Below are 17,804 nucleotides of genomic sequence, written 5' to 3' on the forward strand. Positions count from 1 at the left end.
GAATCAGGCAGTGTAGGGAGAGATGCTGCTGAGCTAGGGAGAGATTTGGTTGTTTATTACTTAGTGTAGGTGCCCCCTGGGCCGTGGGGCACTTGGGACCGGGCTTCAGGGCAATGCTGGGAGTAGTAGTGGCGGCCCGGTCCCGTGGCTCAGGGTGGTCAGACCAGTGGCAGTCTATGATGTGCTGTAGGTAATGTCCGACTACGCCACCCGTGGATTGCGGCTATTATGAACCGCCGCTGCACGGCAGACCGCTGAGGCTGATGGTGTTTGCAGCTGAGGTAGTGTTACTCCCCACGGGAAGAGTGCAGCCCCAGGGCAGTGTAGTGGATGGTGGGGGTGATGGTGCAGGGAGTCCCAGTACTGTTAGTGCTGGCGAAGCAAAAAGTACAAAGACAACGTGTTGCAGTCCAGGGTCTTTTACTCACAGTTCATATATTCCCAGTCACTTCTGTCAGCCGCCCGAGCCGTGCTGCGTCCACCAGGTGAGGGGTTCGGTCAACCCCCAGGCAGTTAAGGAATATGGCACAGGACCCCCTTCCATCCTTTCTCTGGCCAGCCCCACCAGTGACCAACTTTTGTCCAGCTACCGTGGATCTGCGCGGGTAAACGTGGGCCCCGTTCCCCGCTGTCCTATATGGTGCCTTCCTAGCAGGTTTGGTGAGGTGTCGCAACCATAAATGATCACGACCTCTGGTCTTTGGCTGAGGGTAGTTTCTCCTCCACCAACTTGGGATCCGGTACCCTTAATCTGCCTGACCCTTCACCCGGTATTCTCATGGGTTCTTAGGGTCCCTTCTGCCTTCTTGTTTCTGAGCCCTTCTACACTTTGGGTACTTCTCTTTTCTTTGCTGTTCCTTTCTGTTTCTGTTCCTTTCTGTTTCTGTTCCTTCCTTCTGGCTCCGGCCTTCACCCTTGGCCTGCCTCGTGGAGCTGGGCCCAGACTGAGCCACAGCTCCCTGTCAGCCCTCCCTGGCTGAACTCCTTCTCTCACTTCTCTGACTGACCTTCTCCCAGAACTAAGATGGTGCCCACCTTATATACCTTCCCCTAGTGTGTGAGCTCAGGTGACCAGCAACCAATGAGCTCCTACCTATGCTCAGAAACCGTCCCCTTCTGCTCCTACATCACTGGGTTTCCCCCCCCCCTCCCCACTCCAGCCAGGGACATGTTCTGTCGTGCCTGCATTACTGTATAAATGGGAGCACCGTTGAGATGTCCCCCGGAAATGGGGTGTGTGTGATGCATGCAGTTAACTGGGCCCTGGTCCATACTCCATCCTTACCCGGGAGTGGAATACCACACCTCTGGCAGAGGTGCAATACCCATGTAGTGGCCGAACCCTCGGGGCGCTACATAGGTATTTTACAAGATTCCCTAGATATCCATCTCAACTAATAGTCCTTCTGAGGACTAATCCAGCTGCAGAGATATCAGTGCTAGGCAGGCAAGCAGGGTATATAGCAGGTTGCAGGGCACAAAACAAGAGGGTCCATTCCAGTTCTGTCTGCTGGTGCTTTTACAGATATTTGTAGAATTAGCCCCAGGTATCAGTTACCAGGAATATTTTTTTTTATCTTAATCCTGATTATTTACTTAAAAAGCAATCCAGAGTACACCGTTTTTCTGCTCCATTTGCTTGTTGGCACTGCAGAACACAGCCAGATCCTTTCCATATTACAGCTCTAAAAATCCAGGTTTAAAACTGTGGTTTGTCTGTCACATGGATCACATATAATTGCCCTGAAAATATTGCCTTTTCTGGCCTCCATTGAAATTTTGTTGCAGTGTATCAGCGAACTTATTCACACGAGGTCGGCGCTGTTAAAAATAGTTCCCTACAGGCCAGCTATTTAAAACTGTGACATGATGGTGATTGTGCATGCAGAGGCTGAGGGCAAGCTGAAATTGTGCTCCAACAAACACCCACATCTTCTCGCTCGACCTATCTGTCCCAATTAATAGGGGACCGCAGAACACCACTATTGAACACAGAGCAGTGTGAAAAAGTTATTGGTTGGATAGCAGATAATGCTTCTAGTCACTTAGCCACCACCACCACCCTGTCTTCCACACGAGCAAGTCTCAGTAGCCGTGAGTCTGGACCGCATATTCCTCACCTTGATCCTCCTCCCTCCCACCATGCCGAGTGCACGGAGACAACTGATCCCACACTTGGGCACTCCGAAGAGCTGTTCACTTTTCCATTTATAGATTCGGGCCTCTCGCCTGGCCCACTTGAAGTGGGGCAAGAGGAGATTGCATGTAGCGATGCCCAAATATTTGAGCAGCCACGGTCATATGAAGGCGATGGTGGGAAAGTGTCACAAGAGGTGGACGATGATGAGACACAATTGCCAGAAAGTCAGGAGGAGGACCAAGGTGCGGAAGTGGAAGATGAGGTGGTGGATGATATAGTAACTGACCCAACCTGGCAGGAGGACATGCAGAGCGAGGACAGCAGCACACAGGGGGAGGGAGGCAGAGCACCCCAACAGGCAGGAAGAAGCAGTGTGGTGGCCGCAGACAGAAGGCGGGCAATCGCTCCTCGTAACACCAACACGACGGAAGTTGCCAGTACAACTGTTAGGTCTTCCCGAGTCTGGTTGTTTTTTAAAGACTCTGCCGATAACCCCAAAAAGGCCATTTGTTATGATCTGCTACAGGGACTAAGGAAAGACAGGAGATCTGTCCCTACAATAGAACTAAACTAGATCCCTACGATGTAACGGGGAACCTGATCCTGCGATCAGACCCGCTAAAGTCCTCGGCTAGTCTATACGAAGACGTATAGATGTGAGGGAGGGATCCCTACAAGAACTAGGGACTGGGATAAGTTGGACACCTCCTAGCAGAAATAGTAGCAGTCAAAGACAAACACACAACAAAAAGCATAGAGGTCAGAAGACCTAGCAAAACTAACAGAGAACGGCAACAGAGCACCAAGCTAGCTCAAGAGTAGTAAATACAATGAAGTCCAGCAAGGCCAGGAGGGCGGAGCCGGATTAAATAGGCAAAAATGGTCATGTGACCAGCAAACTAAAAAAAACCTAACAGGAGAGTTCTAACAGTACCCCCTCTTCTAAGAGGATCCTCCGGATCCCCTAGGCCCAGGCTTACCAGGAAACCTCCTGTGAAACGCTCTGACAAGTCTGGAAGCAGAAACATCATCCGCCCTCACCCATGAGTTATCCTCAGGTCCGAAACCCTTCCAAGCGACGAGATACTGCAAACTCCCTCTATACCGTCTAGAATTTAGGATGCGGGAAATTTCATATTCCCCGTCCTCCACCACCGGAGGAACAGTGGCAGAGGCGTCACCATCCGACACATCAGCTTTTCTCAACAGAGAAACATGAAACACCGGGTTAATCTTCCAGGACGTAGGAACCTCCAACCTAACAGCAGATTGGTTAACTATCTGAAGCACCTTAAAGGGCCCTACGAACTTGGGACCCAATTTTTTAGAAGAAATCCTCAATCGCAGATTCTTAGAGGACAACCAAACCATGTCACCAACAGCAAACAAAACCTCTTGCCGTTTCCTATCAAAGTACCTCTTAGATTTTTTGTTAGCCTCCTGAAGATTACCATGCACATCCGTCCAAACTCTCTCCAAATCACCGGAAAAACTCTCCTCCTCAGGCACAGCCGAAACCAATTTGGAGAATGACCCAAAAGTTGGATATCTCCCAGAACAACAAAAAAAAGGCGAACACCCAGCAGAAGAGGATGTATGGTTGTTAAGAGCAAATTCAGCAAGTGGCAGAAACTCAGACCACCCCTCTTGATTGTCTGCCACAAAACAACGCAAGAACTGCTCAACATCCTGGTTCTTCCTTTCTGTCTGGCCATTAGACTCAGAATGATATCCGGATGAAAACGACAAATGAACTCCCAACCTGTCACAAAAGGCACGCCAAAAACGAGCCACGAACTGAGGTCCCCTATCAGAAACAATGTCAGTAGGAACACCATGTAGTCTGACAATTTCCTTGACAAAGGCCTTAGCGAGTGTCTTAGCGCAAGGCAGTTTGATGAAGGGAACCAAGTGACACATCTTGCTAAAACGGTCCACGACCACCCAGATGACCGTGAAACCTTCAGAGGGGGGAAGGTCAGTAATAAAGTCCATAGCCAGATGTGTCCAAGGTGCAGTAGGAACCTCCAGAGGGCAAAGCAACCCCGCAGCAGGAGCATGCGAAGACTTGGATCTAGCACACACAGTACATTGGCGCACCCACTTAATGACTTCCTTCTGCCATCCAGGCCACCAAAAACTGCGACCCACAAGTCTCTTGGTCTCAGAAATTCCTGGATGACCTGCCAACCGAGACTCATGACACTCAACAAACAAATCTCTCCTAAAGGTCCTAGGCACAAACAACCTCCCATGGGGAGTGTTAGATGGGGTATTCTCCTGAGCTTTAAGAATCTCATCCTCCAAAACGGAGTCCAAAGCAGCAATCACAACACCTTCTTGTAAAATCCTCTCCTCTTCCTCCTCAACACCGACCATGGGAGAAAAGCTGCGAGACAAAGCATCCGCTTTAACATTCTTGGTACCCGGGATGTAAGTAACGGAAAAATTAAACCGCGAGAAAAAAGTGCCCACCTAGCCTGACGGGCATTCAAGCGCTTGGCAGCATCAAGATAGATCAGATTTTTATGATCAGTGAAAACCTGAATGGGAAATTCAGCACCTTCCAAGAGGTGATGCCAGTGTTCAAATGCGAGTTTAATCGCCAGCAATTCCCGATTACCAATATCGTAATTAAGTTCAGTCTCAGAAAATTTTTTTGAAAAAAAGGCACAGGGATGTACTCCATCCTTGTTTTCCTGAGACAACACCGCACCGACCCCCACCGAAGAAGCATCAACCTCAACCAAAAACGGCTTAGTCACATCAGGCTGCATAAGGATGGGAGCAGAGGTGAACCTCTCCTTTAGAAACACAAAAGCTTCAATGGCCTCAGCAGTCCACTGAACCGCATTAGCACCTTTCCTGGTGAGATCGGTCAGCGGTTTCACAATAATAGAAAAAATTTTTATGAATTTTCTGTAATAATTGGCGAAACCCAAAAACCTCTGTATCGATTTCAAACCAATAGGCCTAGGCCATTCCTGCACAGCTTGAACTTTCACCGGGTCCATCTCAAAGCCCTCGCTGGAGATAATGTAGCCCAAAAAACTAATTCTCTGTACAGCGAACTCACATTTCTCCAGCTTAGCAAAAAGCGAATTGTCCATTAATAACTGTAATACCTCACGTACGCTCCGCCAATGAGACTCCAGATCAGGCGAATAAATCAGAATGTCATCCAAATACACAACCACATTTTTGCCGATCAAAGGTCTAAGGATGTCATTAATAAGATTCTGAAAAAATGCTGGAGCATTGGTAAGACCAAAAGGCATCACCAGATTCTCAAAATGACCCACAGGAGTGTTAAAAGCAGTCTTCCATTCATCACCCTCCTTCATGCGCAACAAATTGTATGCCCCCCTGAGATCAATTTTAGAGAACCACTTGGCCCCCACTAACTGGTTAAACAAATCAGGAATCAATGGCAGTGGGTAAGGATTGCGTACAGTAATTTTATTAATCTCACGAAAGTCCAGACAAGGACGTAAACCGCCGTCCTTTTTTTTAACAAAAAAAAATCCAACAGCCACAGGAGACTTGGAAGGCCTAATGTGACCGGCGGCCAAGCTTGTCTGTATGTATTCCTCCAAAGCCTTTCTCTCAGGAATAGTAAGATTAAATAAACGACTTTTAGGAAGAGTCGCTCCAGGGACAAATTCAATGGTACAATCATAGTCTCTATGGGGAGGCAAAATTTGTGACTCCTCCTAAGAAAAAACTCTCCAAAAATCCTGAATAGGTACAGGTAATTCCCCTTTTTCCACCTCAGCAATACGTCCGTTACAACACTTGTCATAACACTTAGGGCTCCAGGACTTAATTTCATTGGTAGACCAATCCAGTACAGGATTGTGCAATTTTAACCAGGGTAACCCCAATATTATTGGAGAAGGCAAATTATCCAATACCACCAAATCCAAATTCTCTTGATGAATACCATTAATAGTGAGGGGAAATTCACAGACCTTATGAGTAACACTCTTCAAGGGAGAGCCATCAACAGAAACCACAGCAATAGGGGATGACAAAGTTTTAGGTTCTAATCTAAGTTTTTCCAAGAATCCCCCATCAATCACATTCAGAGTAGAACCACAATCCACAAATACCCGAAATTCAATTAATTCATCCTGAGCAGTGGTAGTGGCAGATAGGAATACTCCCTTAGAATTTAAACAGGCAATATGTGCATGACTGACCATTTTTTTTTCTTTCTTCATACGAAGCACACAGTTCTTAATAAAATGACCAGAATTTCCGCAATAGAAGCACAAGCCTTCAGAAAGCCTGCGGTCTTTTTCCTGAGAGCGGGGTGCCATCACCCCAATCTCCATCGGCTCTCCATTATCAGCACAGACCTTCTCAGGACTCTGAGCTGACATAGCAGAGGATTTGCTCTCATTAACCCTTGCACGCAGTCTCCTGTCCACCCGTATAGCTAATTGCATTGCCTCCTGCAAGTTTCCAGGTGTGGGATAAGCAATCAGTAAATCCTTAACCCTTTCACCTAGCCCTGCAAGAAACAAGCTTTTCAAATCAGAATCATTCCACCCCACCTGGGCAGACCACCGACGGAAGTGAGAACAATATTTTTCCACATTACCTGATCCCTGCCTCAAACGTCTCAATTCAGACTCAGCAGATGAGACACGATCAGGATCATCGTACAACAAACCCAAAGCAGAAAAAAAACTATCCACTGATCTAAAGCACAGATCACTAGGTTGGAGAGAGAAGGCCCATCCCTGAGGATCTTTGCGCAAAAGTGACATTATGAACCCTATGCGCTGTGATTCATCACCAGAGGATCCGGGTCTCAAACGAAAATACAATAAACAAGCATTTTTAAAAGAAAAAAAATCTTGTTGTTCGCCAAAAAATAAATCAGGCAGACGTACCTTTGGTTCCACAAAATGTGCTCCAGAACAGCTACTCACGTGTTGTTGGAGCTTGGCCACCTCCAGAGAGAGTCCCTGCAAGCGTTGAGCCAAATCTTGAACCGAGACCATGATGGGAAACTGGAGGTCTTTCCTTAGAAAAAATTATTATTATTTTTTTTTTTTTTAGGGCTGGACTTACTGTTATGATCTGCTACAGGGACTAAGGAAAGACAGGAGATCTGTCCCTACAATAGAACTAAACTAGATCCCTACGATGTAACGGGGAACCTGATCCTGCGATCAGACCCGCTAAAGTCCTCGGCTAGTCTGTACGAAGACCTATAGATGTGAGGGAGGGATCCCTACAAGAACTAGGGACTGGGATAAGTTGGACACCTCCTAGCAGAAATAGTAGCAGTCAAAGACAAACACACAACGAAAAGCATAGAGGTCAGAAGACCTAGCAAAACTAACAGAGAACGGCAACAGAGCACCAAGCTAGCTCAAGAGTAGTAAATACAATGAAGTCCAGCAAGGCCAGGAGGGCGGAGCCGGATTAAATAGGCAAAAATGGTCATGTGACCAGCAAACTAAAAAAAACCTAACAGGAGAGTTCTAACACCATATGCACCACCTGCCAGGCTAGAATCAGCAGGGATAGCAAAACTATCAGCCAGACCACCACCAGCATGATCAGGCACATGGCAGCAAAGCACCCGACTTTGTGGGCTGAAGCCCAGGGTCCAGGAACAGTGTCTGCAGGTGACAACACTGCTTTTTTCGCTGTTGTGCATGCAAGCCAATCCCCTGTCCATAGTGCATGCGAAGATGCCTCCTGCCCTGTACCTGTCGTTGCATACTCTCAACTAGCACCATCTGCAAGCATGTCCTTGTCCCAGCGCAGCGTTCAGTTATCCATACCCCAGTCCTTGGAATGCAAACACAAATACGCAGCCAATGCCCCACAGGCCACATTACTAAATTCCCACATTTTGCAACTGCTTGCACTCTAAATGTTGCCTTTTAGGCTCGTGGAGACGGAAGAATTCTGCAACATGATGGCGGCGGCGGTCCCTCGATACTCGGTCCCCAGCCTCCACTATTTCTCCCGGTGTGCCGTCCCCGCATTACACATGCACGTGTCCCACAACATTAGCTGTGCCCTTAACAATGCAGTTACTTGGAAAGTCCACCTAACCACGGACACATGGACAAGTGCTTGTGGGCATGGACGGTAGATCTCGCTGACAGCACACTGGGTTAACATAGTGGAAGCCGGTACCCAGTCGGACCTTGGGACGGAACACGTCCTCCCGACGCCGAGGATTGTGGGCCCTAGGTCTATCAGGGTTGCCCCCATAGTCTACAGCTCCTGCACCTCATCCTCCTCAGCCTCCTCCTCCTCTTCAGCCTTCATCTCCGAAATGACCACATCACTCACAAGCTGGAAGCACTGCAGCACTGCCTCAGCCAAGCGGCAACAGGCTGTGCTGAAGCTAATATGCTTAAGTGAAAACCACACAATGCTGAAGAGTTGTGGACAGCTCTGAAAGAGCAGGCAGATCTATGGCTGACACCGCTGAACCAACAGCCAGGCATGGTCATGTGTGACAATGGCCAGAACTTGGTGGCGGCTCTAAGGCGAGGCGAGCTCACACATGTACCATACCTGGCCCATGTGCTTAACCTCGTGGTTCTCAAAACCTACCCGGAGCTGCCAGATTTGCTTGTCTGTGTGCCCATTTTAGAAAGTCAACTGCAGCTTCCGCCGCCCTTGCCGTGCTTCAGCAGTGTTTGCAGCTTCCGGCTCACCGACTGGTGTGTCCCCATGCGTTGGAACTCTACACTGCAGAAACTTTGAGGACTCCACCAAGATGGTGAGCAGCGATGACACCATAATTAGTGTCACCATCCCTCTTCTCTGTCTTTTGAAATGCTTTCTGCTCACAATCAAACAGGATGCTTTGCAGGCAGAGCACGATGAGATGGAGCAAGGAACCATGCAGGGTGATTACACACAGCCCAGCCTCACCTCATCGCAATGTGGATTGAGTGACAATGAGGAAGAGGAGGAGGAGGAAGATAAGGAGCTAGTTTCATGTGCTATAGATGGTACTACCTGCACAACTGTCATACTGTCTGTTCAACGTGGATGGTCTGAGGACACGGAGGAGAAGGAGGAGAGCATGGTCAGTCATCCTCTTGGTGAGATCTTGCCTGTTAGCAGTCTGGCACGCATGGCTGAGTTTATGTTATGCTGCCTTTCCCGTGACCCTCGCATTCTCAAAATTTTGTGTGACAGCCATGACTTGTTGGTGACACTTCTAGACCCACGCTACAAGGAGAACTTTCTATCTCTTATTCCTGAGGCAGACAGGTCTACAAAAATGGGGCATTACCAGAAGGTCCTTGTTGCGGAACTATTAAAAAAATTCCCATCTGAAAACGCTGGCGGCAGATGTCACAGTTCGTTGGACAACCAAGGAGTACAGGCGAGAGACAGAACTCCAAGCCAGCAGAGGCAGGAGAACACTATCAAAGCTCTGGGAGTTTTCTCAGCCCCTCCCATCGCACAGGCCCTGAGGCGTGGGGTACTCTCACAAGGAGTGCAAAGTTTGGGCAGATGCAGAGGGAGTACCTTGCCGACCGTGATTCCTCTGTGCCTTATAATTATTGGGTATCCAAGCTGGACACATGGAATGAACTGGCTCTCTACGCCTTGGAGGGCCTGGCCTGCCCTGCCCCGAGCGTTTTATTAGAGCGGGCTTTTAGTGCCGCTGGTGGAATTATAACTGATAAGCGCATCCGCCTGTCAACTGAAAATGCTGATAGGCTGACTCTTATAAAAATGAGCAAGGGCTGGATTGGGCCAGACTTCTCAACACCACCGAATGATAGCAGCGTAACATAAACTAAAATCCAGTGTCTTTTTTTGGGAGGTGTTTTCCCATGCACCTTTTCACACCCACAGATGGGTATACGCTTCCTGATTTTGGCTGTTTGCTCTTTTCCTCCTCCTTCTCCTCATCCTCATCCTCCACTACCATGTCACCAGGGTGAATTTTTTTAATGGGTGTTTATGATGCCTAAAAAGGTTGTGTGTTTCTTCACACCTATCGCACTAACTGGAGACCAGCAGTCCTCAAGGCCAGAATCTCTTGAACGGGCACCTTTTGACCATTCAGATAGTTTTTCACCAACTATTCACCTTTCCAAACTCACTAATGAATCAGCCCAACATCTGGACAGACTGAGGTCTAGAGAGAAAACCTGGCGAAAAAGGGAATGGCCGGCCCCGCTATCAATCCTGCCTATCATTCCATAAACATCCAAGGCCCAAAACAGGAATTACCAAAGTCATTAGCAAATTATACATTGCTAGTGATATCCAGCTTTCTTGGATTCCTTAAAGTTCACCCTGTTTTGCTTAGATGAGATAAATACTTCCTGGAGCCTAGTGTGTATGTGAGAGGAATGTTGGGGAAACAAAGCAATCTGTAACCACTTGTCCTGTTATTGTCTTACACAAGCTAATGATATGGGTCCAGAAGGGAATGGGTAATTTGATCATGTGGATATAATTTGCAAAGATGGTAATTGCATTAACTAGCGATTTGATTTTCCAAAATGTTTGACAAAAAAGAAGATAGTGTATCTTCACACCGGTGCTATAACGATAATTGTATTCACTGGTAATTAGAATTTCCAGAATAATCAAGCCCAACTCAATGATTAAGATAATGGACTTCCCAATAAATAGTCTGAGGTAAACAGTAGCAAAAAAGTACTCTAATGTAACTTAACATAACTACAATAAAATACTATAAAACATATACTAGTGTATACTAACATCCTATAGAGCCTCAATGGATAATCTGACAACAAAGCAAGCTGGTGGGAGATGGTGTCCTTTTATAAAACCTTAAAAATGCCCTATTTTAATGTATGAATATGTCCCCCCCACACAGTGTGATGATCCCACCACAGCCCCCCCCACAGTTTGATGGTTCCCCCACACAGGATGATGGTCTCACCACAGACCCTTCAGTATGATGGTTCCCCACAAAGTATTATGGCTACACCAAAGTATGAGGTCCCCTACAGCATGATGGTCTCCACAGCCCTTCACAAAGTATGATGGTTCCCCCACATTGCCCTATGGTCCCCCACAGTCCCAATACAGTATGATGGTTCACCCACAGTCCCCCATATAATATTATGGTCCCCCACAGCCATCCATATAATATAATGGTCCTCCACAACCCTCATATAGTTTTAGGGTCCCCTTCACAGACCCAATATAGTTTGAGGGTCCCCTTCACAGCCCCAATACAGTATGAGGGTCCCCTCACAGCCCCAATACAGTATGAGGGTCCCCATCACAGTTACAATACAGTATGATGGTCCGTTATATAGTATGAGGGTCCCCCTCAAAGCCCAAATACAGTGTGATGGTGCACCACACAGCCTCAACACAGTATGATGGCCCCCTCACAGTCCCAATAAAGTATGGTGAACCCCTTTACAGCCCTCATACAGTATGATTGTCCCCCTCGCAGTCTGAATACTGTATGATGTTCCCACTCGCAGCCCCAATACTGTATAATGGCTACCCACAGTATTATGGCACCACAGCTTACAAAAAAAAAAACACCACTATACTCACCTAATTCACCCTCTGTGTCCACTGCAACAGCAGGATCTTTAACTTCATGTCATAAGAATGTCTCTGAGATCACCAAACAGCTGGATACGGCCTATCAAAGAATATAAAGAGACTTAGGCACCGATTCATCAAACAGTTTTTGGCAAAATTCAGAAGTAAAACTGTTCTCAAATATCACAGAAATTTTGTGTACCTGCTAGATGTGAAAAATTGAGAAGCTCAATTACTGTCTGGTAAGGGATAGGTATGATCGATGGAAGCACTCACCTAAGGGTGTTATGTACAGGCTCAACAGCTATAAAAGACATGAAAAGCCCCTGCTGCTGCCCAGTAGATGAAGGAAAGGTTCTTCCAGAGGTATAATGGCAAAAATGGAAGCTGGCACATTTAGGCGGGCAGCGCTGCCTTGGAATTCCAAAACGTTTTTTATTTATACCAACGCGTTTCAGCATTGGGCCGGCGCATTTCTCAAGGTATAAAAGTGACAAGCACTTGGTTTTTATATGCAACAAACATGTAGCCCACTCTGTGAATCAAATATATTTCTTGCAATGATGTATGTCAGCTAAGAGATATGCCAAAATCATTACGAATCACATGACTCAATGATCGTGGTGCTTTTTACTCCAGCTCACACTTCAAGAATGGTGTTTTCTACACCAGTCTAAATGAAGAATCGGGGCATTATACTTTTTCAGAGAAACTTGGGACAGTCTATCAACTGGTCACTAACCTCAACACCTCTGTTAATCTGAGTCCACTCAAATACTCGAGGCAATTTGGAAAACTGGATGGAAATAAATTAGATTTTTTTTTAAAATGTATCATCCAAACTAGACTTGAAATAATGGAAGAGAGATATGGTTTGGGTGTGGCAGATGAGACATTTCCACAATCATAAAATCACTGAGATAATAAATATAGGTATTGCACAATATGTCCCTTTCGTTGAGCATCCATCTCTACAACTACTTTTTTGCACATACAGGGACTACTGAAATGCTAAAATGGAGGACTATGTCTGAGAGTAACATAAACCCCCCTGAATTATCAATATCTCTCAGGAGAGTCTTATCTTCCAGATATATCAGGAACTTTTGTCTTTTTGATCTCTATATTGAAATTGTTCTTTCCATACTGATTTAGACATTTTAAAGGGAACTTTTTGTGTTAATTAGGTTACCTGATATACATAGTTAATATGTTATAGAGCAGAAAGAGGGGAGCAAGCAAATTGATACGGTACATAGTTTTGTTAAAGAAGATTCAATATACTTGTATTTTATTCATTTAAATTCTTTTTGTTTCTATACTTAGGAGTCCAGTGGGTGAAGTCCAGACGTAACAGTCACTTATAGAAAATGTCCAATTTAATCTCATAAGCTATATGTGCTAGGTAAAGTTTAGTACAGAGGTGCATCATAAAGCTCTTATACCCCAATTCAAAATCTGTAAAAGGGTAAAAGGGCCACCATCTATCATGTGACATTAATAATACTATTGTTTTTTTGTGAGGCTTTTAGGCTCACTTATGGATTTAGGTCGAGGCCAGATGAGTGCATGAAAATATCATCCAATTTTCATCCATATTGTCATCATGGGTCTATAGTGTCCATATTTTAGGTCTGTGTGGCACAATATACAGTTGAAACCAGAAGTTTACACACACTATATAAAAAGACAGATATGCATGTGTTTCTCAATATCTGACATGAAATAAGAATAAACCTTTCCCGTTTTAGGCCAATTAGGATTACCATAATGTTTAATATTTGCCAAATACCAGAATAATGAGAGAGAGAGAATGTTTTAAGGCATTTTTATTACTTACTGCAAAGTCAGAAGTTTACATACACTAAGATTACGATGCCTTTAAACAATTCTGGACTGCCCATATGAAGTTATTGTTAGAACTCTCCTGTTAGGTTTTTTCTAGTTTGCTGGTCACATGACCATTTTTGCCTATTTAATCCGGCTCCGCCCTCCTGGCCTTGCTGGACTTCATTGTAATTTCTACTCTTGAGCTAGCTTGGTACTCTGTTACCTTTCTCTGTCAGTTTTGCTAGGTCTTCGGACCTCTATGTTCTATTTTGTTTGTTTGTCCTATTTCTGCTACAATTTCTGCTAGGAGGTGTCCATCTTTCTCCCAGTCCCTAGTTCTTGTAGGGATCCCTTCCCTCACATCCATAGGTCTTCGTTCAGACTACCCGAGGACTTTAGCGGGTCTGATCGCAGGATCAGGTTCCCCGTTACATCGTAGGGATCCAGCTTAGTTCTATTGTAGGGACAGATCTCCTGTCTTTCCTTAGTGCTTGTAGCAGATCATAACAGTAAGTCCAGCAAAAAAAATTTCTCTAAGGAAAGACCCCCAGTTTCCATCATGGTCTCGGTTCTGGATTTGGCTCAGATCTTGCAGGGACTCTCTCTGGAGGTGGTCAAGCTCCAACAACACGTGAGTAGCTGCCCTGGAGCACATTTTGTAGAGCCAAAGGTACGTCTGCCTGATCTATTTTTTGGTGAACAACAAGATTTTTTTTCCTTTAAAAATGCTTGTTTATTGTATTTTCGTTTAAGACCCAGATCCTCTGGTGATGAATCACAGCGCATAGGGTTCATAATGTCACTTCTGCGCAAAGAACCTCAGGGATGGGCCTTTTCTCTCCAACTTAGTGATCCGTGCTTTAGATCAGTGGATAGTTTTTTCTGCTTTGGGGTTGTTGTATGATGATCCTGATCGTGTCTCATCTGCTGAGTCTGAATTAAGACGTTTGAGGCAGGGATCAGGTAATGTGGAAAATTATTGTACTCACTACCGTCGGTGTTCTGCTCAGGTGGAGTGGAACGATTCAGCTTTGAAAAGTTAATTTCTTGCGGGACTAGGTGAAAGGGTTAAGGATCTGCTGATTGCTTATCCTTCACCTGGAAACTTGCAGGAGGCAATGCAATTAGCTATACGGGTGGACAGGAGACTGCGTGCAAGGGTTAATGAGAGTAAATCCTCTGCCATGTCAGCTCCGAGGCTTGAGAGGGTCTGTACTGACATTGGTGAGCCGATGGAGATTGGGGCGATGTCACCCCGCTCTCAGGAAAAAGACCGCAGATTTTCTGAAGGTTTGTGCTTTTATTGCGGAAAATCTGATCATTTCATTAAGAACTGTGTGCTTCGTATGAACAAAGAAAAAAAAAAGGTCAGTTATGCTCATATAGCCTGTTTAAAAACTAAGGGTGTACTTCTTTCTGCTACTACCACTGCTCAGGAAGAATTAAGTGAATTTTGGGTATTTGTGGATTGTGGTTCTACTCTGAATGTGATTGATGGGGGATTCCTGGAAAAACTTAAATTAAAACCCAAACCTTTGTCATCCCCTATTGCTGTGGTTTCTGTCGATGACTCTCCCTTAAAGAGTGTTACTCACAAGGTCTGTGAATTTCCCCTCAATATTAATGGTATTCACCAAGAGAATTTGGATTTGGTAGTATTAAATAATTTGCCTTCTCCAGTAGTGTTGGGGTTACCCTGGTTAAAATTGCACAATCCTGTACTGGATTGGTCTACCAATGAAATTAAGTCCTGGAGCCCTAAGTGTTATGACAAGTGTTGTAACGGGCGCATTGCTGCTGTGGATAAAGGGGAATTACCTGTACCTATTCAGGATTTTTGGAAAGTTTTTTCTGAGAAGGAATCGCAAATTTTGCCTCCCCATAGAGACTATGATTGTACCATTGAATTTGTCCCTGGAGCGACTCTTCCTAAAAGTCGTTTATTTAATCTTACTATTCCTGAGAGAAAGGCTTTGGAGGAATACATACAGACAAGCTTGGCCGCCGGTCACATTAGGCCTTCCAAGTCTCCTGTGGCTGTTGGATTTTTTTTTGTTAGAAAAAAGGACGGCGGTTTACGTCCTTGTCTGGACTTTCGTGAGATTAATAAAATTACTGTACGCAATCCTTACCCACTGCCATTGATTCCTGATTTGTTTAACCAGTTAGTGGGGGCCAAGTGGTTCTCTAAAATTGATCTCCGGGGGGCATACAATTTGTTGCGCATGAAGGAGGGTGATGAATGGAAGACTGCTTTTAACACTCCTGTGGGTCATTTTGAGAATCTGGTTATGCCTTTTGGTCTTACCAATGCTCCAGCATTTTTTCAGAATCTTATTAATGACATCCTTAGACCTTTGATCGGCAAAAATGTGGTTGTGTATTTGGATGACATTTTGATTTATTCGCCGGATCTGGAGTCTCATTGGCGGAGCGTACGTGAGGTTTTACAGTTATTAATGGACAATTCGCTTTTTGCTAAGCTAGAGAAATGTGAGTTCGCTGTACAGAGAATTAGTTTTTTGGGCTACATTATCTCCAGTGAAGGTTTTGAGATGGATCCGGTTAAAGTTCAAGCTGTGCAGGAATGGCCTAGGCCTATTGGTTTGAAATCGATACAGAGGTTTTTGGGTTTCGCCAATTATTACAGAAAATTCATAAAAATTTTTTCTATTATCGTTAAACCACTGACCGATCTCACCAGGAAAGGTGCTAATGCGGTTCAGTGGACTTCTGAGGCCATTGAAGCTTTTGTGTTTCTAAAGGAGAGGTTCACCTCTGCTCCCATCCTTATGCAGCCTGATGTGACTAAGCCGTTTTTGGTTGAGGTTGATGCTTCTTCTGTGGGGGTCGGTGCAGTGTTGTCTCAGGAAAACAAGGATGGAGTACATCCCTGTGCCTTTTTTTCAAAAAAAATTTCTGAGACAGAACTTAATTACGATATTGGTAATCGGGAATTGCTGGTGATTAAACTCGCATTTGAACACTGGCGTCACCTCTTGGAAGGTGCTGAATTTCCCATTCGGGTTTTCACTGATCATAAAAATCTGATCTATCTTGATGCTGCCAAGCGCTTGAATGCCCGTCAGGCTAGGTGGGCACTTTTTTTCTCGCGGTTTAATTTTTCCGTTGCTTACATCCCGGGTACCAAGAATGTTAAAGCTGATGCTTTGTCTCGCAGCTTTTCTCCCATGGTCGGTGCTGAGGAGGAGGAGGAGAGCATTTTACAAGAAGGTGTTGTGATTGCTGGACTCTGTTTTGGAGGATGAGATTCTTAAAGCTCAGGAGAATGCCCCATCTAACACTCCCCATGGGAGGTTGTTTGTGCCCAGGACCTTTAGGAGAGATTTGTTTGTTGAGTGTCATGAGTCTCGATTGGCAGGTCATCCAGGAATTTCTGAGACCAAGAGACTTGTGGGTCGCAGTTTTTGGTGGCCTGGATGGCAGAAGGAAGTCATTAAGTGGGTGCGTCAATGTACTGTGTGTGCTAGATCTAAGTCTTCGCATGCTCCTGCAGCGGGGTTGCTTTGCCCTCTGGAGGTTCCTAGTGCACCTTGGACACATCTGGCTATGGACTTTTTTACTGACCTTCCCCCCTCTGAGGGTTTCACGGTCATCTGGGTGGTCGTGGACCGTTTTAGCAAGATGTGTCACTTGGTTCCCTTCATCAAACTGCCCTGCGCTAAGACACTCGCTAAGGCCTTTGTCAAGGAAATTGTCAGACTACATGGCGTTCCTACTGACATTGTTTCTGATAGGGGACCTCAGTTCGTGGCTCGTTTTTGGCGTGCCTTTTGTGACAGGTTGGGAGTTCATTTGTCGTTTTCATCCGGATATCATCCTGAGTCTAATGGCCAGACAGAAAGAAAGAACCAGGATGTTGAGCAGTTCTTGCGTTGTTTTGTGGCAGACAATCAAGAGGGGTGGTCTGAGTTTCTGCCACTTGCTGAATTTGCTCTTAACAACCATACATCCTCTTCTGCTGGGTGTTCCCCTTTTTTTTGTTGTTCTGGGAGACATCAGTCTTTTGGGTCATTCTCCAAATTGGTATCGGCTGTGCCTGAGGAGGAGAGTTTTTCCGGTGATTTGGAGAGAGTTTGGACGGATGAGCGTGGTAATCTTCAGGAGGCTAACAAAAAATCTATGAGGTACTTTGATAGGAAACGGCAAGAGGTTTTGTTTGCTGTTGGTGACATGGTTTGGTTGTCCTCTAAGAATCTGCGATTGAGGATTCCTTCTAAAAAATTGGGTCCCAAGTTCGTAGGGCCCTTTAAGGTGCTTCAGATAGTTAACC

The 17,804-nt window shown here is 45.5% G+C and overlaps 1 protein-coding gene and 1 long non-coding RNA gene across 5 annotated transcripts in view; one reads left to right on the plus strand and one right to left on the minus strand.

Annotated features, from left to right (window-relative positions):
* LOC141157210 (probable ATP-dependent RNA helicase DDX60) overlaps positions 1-17,804 on the plus strand; it is a 1,123,923-nt gene that overhangs the window by 48,848 nt on the left and 1,057,271 nt on the right. The gene's annotated exons all lie outside the window — the stretch shown is intronic.
* Positions 1-17,804, minus strand: part of LOC141157231 (uncharacterized) — a 152,070-nt gene that overhangs the window by 41,970 nt on the left and 92,296 nt on the right. The window contains exon 3 of the long non-coding RNA XR_012247770.1: positions 11,690-11,780. This is a non-coding gene — a long non-coding RNA (uncharacterized lncRNA). The remainder of the gene's footprint in view (positions 1-11,689; positions 11,781-17,804) is intronic.

Source organism: Phyllobates terribilis, unplaced genomic scaffold, assembly GCF_046119375.1.
Source record: "Phyllobates terribilis strain yellow unplaced genomic scaffold, ASM4611937v1 Scaffold_1__5_contigs__length_1240528914, whole genome shotgun sequence".
Lineage (NCBI taxonomy): Eukaryota > Metazoa > Chordata > Amphibia > Anura > Dendrobatidae > Phyllobates > Phyllobates terribilis.